We start from the raw sequence: 5,585 nt of genomic DNA on the forward strand, positions 1-5,585 counted from the left end.
CTGGCTCCTCCCAGCCCTCCCTCCCGTACCCCTCCGCGCTTATGTCACGCCGCCACAGCAGCCAATGGCTGTCCCGGAACTCAGCCTGGCTGTTCGGCCTCCTAGGTTCAAATCTGAAAGCCCGAGACTCCCCCCCCCACCCACACACACACAGAGATCCTTGTGGGGTAGCAGGAGCTGGTCCTGCTCCGAGCGGTCGACCCCCTCCAAATCCCTCTGTGCTCTGGCACGTAACCAGACTTGGGCTCCGCAGAACCAGGAGCACATCCCCTCCCCAGGGCCCAAGAGAAGGCCCTCTCTAGGCTCTTCCAGTTTTGAACAATGGTAAGGAACATACTCCCCACTCTGCCCAGAAGGCGTCCCTCGCGCTCCCACCGACTCCCTCCAGGACCAGCTACCCACCCCTGGACCTGGGACTGGCCACACGAGCAGGAGTGTGGGCTCCGTGGCTTCTGTGGATCCCGTCTCAATCTGGACCGCGGGAGGATCAGGCCAGCCCGAATCCATACCGGATTGGGCCGTGGTAAGGCTTCAGCAAGGTGAGCTGGCTGTGATCGCTCTGCCTGGCGACCACGGGCATCTTCAGTACCCTCCCAGGGAACCTCCTGGAATAACTCCGGAATTCTTGGACCCGATACTTTGAGCAGCAGCCGTCATCGAGCTCTTCTTTGTAGAAGAAGTTCTGGCAATGAACGGTCATTAAAAGAAATAAGTGCCGGCGGTGAAATAGTCAACAAAAGGAAAATGGAGCCAGCCTAAATACGAAGTTCCCTAACTACTTAAAGGAAGTGGGTGTGGAGGCGGTGGAGGCCCCATCCTCTTCTCCCCTAGCGTTGCCTTGTGGTCCCTCAGCTCTTTCAGCCTCCTCTGGAAACCGTGCCCTCTCAGGATCGCGCCTCCTTTTCCTGTCTGTCCGAGAAGACGTCAAACTTTTCGTGTTGTGTGAAAATCAAATCCAACCGTTGGGTGCCTGGTCTAGGGGCCTAGCTCCTGCTGCAGAGCACGAGGCTAGGTCACACTACAATCAAGCCCCAGAACCACCATCTTAGAAGTTAGTGAAACTAAAAAACGCCGTCCAAAGCCGTTGGGGAATGGGATAGCCCTGGGTTTCTGACCCTGATTGCGTTACCATGGGGAACTTACAGCTCCTCCTCACCAGGTCTGACTCTCCCCGTGTGGGTCCCTCTCCTAACCTCACCTGAAGGTTGTCAAGGAGAAACCTGGTGTAGATCATAGAGGAGTGTCAAATGGAGTCAGGGATGTCATGACCTGGGTCAGGGGTGGCTGTTAATGGGGGCTCTAGGGCAAGCCAGTTGTAAAGGTTTGGGGTTCCCTCTGGCTTAAAATTCCAACTCTGCCCCTCACTGGCCTGCAAGCCTTGTCATCTGTACCATGGGCACAGCACCCCAAATGTTAACATTCCCCTGATGAATGCGCTGCTAAACACAGGCTCTTGGTGGCTCTCCCACGCATGATGTACCCCAGCGGCTCCCTGCTCAGCACCTTCCTGTGCTCCTAGCATCCCAGGACTTTTTCATGTTAGGATTAAGTCTTATTTGTTCCATAAATGCTTTTCTGGTTTTCTCTTAGACTTCTCCCTCTCCCTCACTTCTTCCATCGTGTTCAGTAAATCATTTGGGAATACCAGGCCACAACAGTTAGGGAAGGGAGTACAATGTCCCATCCTCACTACAGGAAATTGGGTCCTTTTCCTGCTGGTGATGTTGGGGAGTAAATGCTGGCCCTGGGTCGTCCTGGAGCTGGCTCTGTCCCCAGGAGATGGCCAGGCCCACAGGCTCCATCTTCTCAAGTAGCTGTTACAGGTTTCCCCTTAATCCTGGGGTTCCCTTTCTTCTTTTAGTCCCTTTGAAATTCCAACTCTTTTTCTTCAAATTCAAGCCTCTTCCACAAACATTTGAGATTAGTGGAGGTCCCATTGGAGGACAAAAGCCACCCGGGTCCCAGTCCTCAAATTGCCTGGTGGAAACTAGTTCCTGTCTGTGGGGGGTCTAGACCCCTCCTTTTAGCACTCATCAAGGGGGAGAGGATGAACAAAAGGAAATGCTAATTTCCCCCAGCTGTTTACAGTCCCAGCCCTGTCCATCTTTCTCCAAAAACTCCACTGAAGGTAAATTTCTCCCCAACGTTTTAGGCTGGTGCCATCTGTGGATAGTTAGGCGAAATCAACCAGACTAACTGGAGGCTTGAATGCCTCGCTGGAAATTTCTAGCAAGTGCTAAGCCCCTAAGTTTGGGGAGGGATTTAAGGTCTTAACTGAACCTTTAAGGTGTAACCTGACCTAGAAGCCTTTAGGCCTGGGCATGTGTCTCTGCCTGTCCCCGGCTGCTGGAGCCTGCCTTTGGAGTTTGAGCACGCGTGATGCCTGCAGCTGCATGGGCCTGTTCCTCCAAAGCATCTCCCACCAAGCCCGAGGCATACCTCTTGGTGTTAACACCGGGATGTTAGTTCACTTTATGTTGCCCCAGCCATAAAAGGATTGGCTAATCCCACTTCCTTAATGAGGAGTTGGAAACCACACTCAGCCTGCTCTGGTGTTTTCCTTACAGTGTGGTTCTGGGCGAGGCATGTCTCCCTTCTTTGCAGTGCTGGGATTTGAATCTAGGCCTGGTGCATGCTAGACAAGCACTCTACCTACCATCAAGCCATGCCTACAACCCCTCACTTCCATTCTGGAAAGAGCTGGTCTCCAGAGCCCCTTCCCAGGAGAACACTGTTATCCTCACATCTCTTTCTAGCCTGGTCCCTTCTACAGCTGACGTGAAACAGACCTGAGGTCCTGCAACAGAATCCTCTTGAGAGCCTGGTGTCTGAGAGTTTGAGGTTGGAGCCTGAGTGACCCAGGGCGGGAACTATTGTGGTTGGCTTGGGCTCTGGGCTAATTCACTTTCTTGCTGCAGGACAAAGACTTTTTTCACTGGAGTTCCCAGTTCTTGGGAACCACCTGGGGCACCTCCAAGGATTGGACCGACCGCTAATGGAGCACCTGGGAAAATCCCCAGGCTGACCAAATAGTACTCAGGACAGAGCCTGCCCGACCCCCACTGTGGGGTTAGAGTACCTCATCTGGGGGCTCTCTGACCCAGGCTCCAGGCCCAGACACATCTGGGGTCTAGGTGACCAGAGCATCCTAGGAAGCCAGACAAGGTTCCCTCCCAAGTTTCCTGGAGACAACGGGGAGTCTGACTCCCAGTTTGAATCCTCAAGAGTTAGCACTTCTGTCTCTCAAGGAATGAGTGATGAGAAGCCGGAGCTGGTTTGTCGCAGTTTTTGTAGGTCATGCCTCCTTCAACTGCGGAGGACTGTAACCAAGGGGCGGAGAAAATTCTGACGCTAGTAAATGGCGGTGTCTGAGAGCACAATGACCAAAATACCCGTGAGGAATCCAAGGTGCTTCCCATAGCCCGGCTTGCCCTGGTAGCATTGCATGATGTCACTGCAGCCTTGGCGCTGAACACGAGGCACCTGTTCTTTGCACAGTGTATGCTGCCACACCACAAAATACCAGCAAATGCTGCCTCCACTCAGATTCTAGACAATTGTACGTTATGAATTGCAACGTGTTTACTATACACACACAAAGCTCTCTGCTGTTACAGGTGAATAAAGATTCCCTACAAATGACTTTTTTTCTTCCCTTCTCCAGATAAGGTTTCTCAGTGTGTACAGCCTGGCTGTCCTGGAACTCACTGTATAGACCAGGCTGGCCTCAAACTCACAGAGCTCCAGCCGCCTCTGCCTCCCGAATGTGCGCCACCACCACCTGACTACAAATGACTAATTTTAATGTTTCCCTACAAATAGAGCTAGAGAGATGACTTAGCAGTTAAGAGCTCTTCCACAGGACCTGGGTTCAATTCCCAGCACCCACATCTGTAACTCTAGTATCAGAGGCTACAATGTCCTCTTCTGGCCTCCATGGGCATTGAAAACACATGGTACACAGACATGTATGTATGTAGGGAAAACACCCATACACATAAAAATTAATTTTAAAAAGGTTTTCCTATAATTATTCCTCAGCACGTAAGCTTCAAATTAGTATATCTTTGAAAATATTTTTATTCTTAATTTTAATCATGTGCATGTGTGTCTCTGTGTGAATGTGCATATTTATTCAGGTGTCCTTAGAGGCCAAAAGAGGGTGTCATGTCTTGGAGCTGGAGTTACAGGGGGATATGAGCCACCCAAAGTGGGTACTGAGAACAGAACTCAGGTCCTCTGCAAGGGTGCATACTCTTAAGCTCTGAGCCATTCTCCAGCACGCCCCCCCCCCCCCAGTCTACTGGGTCATGTTAAGTTAGAGTATTTGATTGTAAACATTGCTGTGTGAATGGTTGGCTTAAGTATTGTATAAATAAATAAATAAAATTTAAAAAACATGATGTGAATTTTGGCTTGGGATTAGGGCAGAATTTCCAACAATTTCTGAAATGGCCCTGAACATACTTCTGCCATTTTGTGCTGCATATTCATGCAAAATGATGTTGTCATTACTGACTGTTAGAAAATCATAATATCCCTCACTCTGAAAGATGCACTATATGCACCCTGCAGTATCAAGTATTCATCCAACATTTAATTATTTATGTAAAAAATAAACAAGCACATCCATCTCATTAGTGTACAGATTTGCTTTCATCTTTAATAAATGGCAAAATTATATGCGTCCCTCAAGATTGTTTTAAAATAAATTTATATGTGATTTACTCTTACTAAATGCTTGATTTGTATATTTATTTTACATATCCATCTATGTTGGGAGGGGGTCACACAAAAATTTCATGGGCAGAAAAGAGTTGAGAGTAGGAACATTTAAGAAGCCCTGTTTTAGATTGAACTCTGGCCACCCTGTCCCCATGTGTGCTCTGTTGACTCTGCAGGGCCAGACACTGGGACAGCACAACAGTTGTGAGGAGTTCACATGGTTCTGGTACCACAGAGGCACTATGTCAGTGGACCCTCTGGGGACAGGGGTGACAGTGGGAGTGAGGTAGGCCTAAAGGAGGGCTGGGGTAGGGAAGGTAACAGCAGACAGGCCATGGAGCTTTCCAGAAATGAGGCCTGACCTCAGGCGGTCAGAAACAGGTTGGTTGTACTTTCCTAGGTGTGAGAATTTGGGGGTGTTGCTTGATCTCACTGAGTCACATCTGTGAAGAAGGCACAGTCTAGGCCACAGCAGTTCTTGTTCAGGTGCAAGGGGACCAAGCATTGGATTGTGCTTGGTGATCGGTTAGACCCAAGTTCTATTACTGTTGCTAAATCAGGTTTCCTCCATCTCTCTGTGAGAGAGAAGATGGAGCATTCTGGAAAGTGAATTTGTGGAAGACAGACCTGAGATAATGGTCCCCAGAGAATTAAAACTTTCCCAGGAATCCCTTGCTGGGGGAAGGGAGAGGCTGAAGCCTAGTGACAGCCAGAGACTCTTGACGAAGTTTTGATGATGTATAGGACCATGGTTTGGGAGGGACTAGAGCTGAGATGATGATGAACCAGCGGCAGGCTGCATCACATCTTGATCAGGATTACTTAGCTATGCATACCTTTAGGCCTCAGTTCAAACCCAA

This window comes from Onychomys torridus, chromosome 8 (genome assembly GCF_903995425.1).
Source record: "Onychomys torridus chromosome 8, mOncTor1.1, whole genome shotgun sequence".
Taxonomy (NCBI): domain Eukaryota; kingdom Metazoa; phylum Chordata; class Mammalia; order Rodentia; family Cricetidae; genus Onychomys; species Onychomys torridus.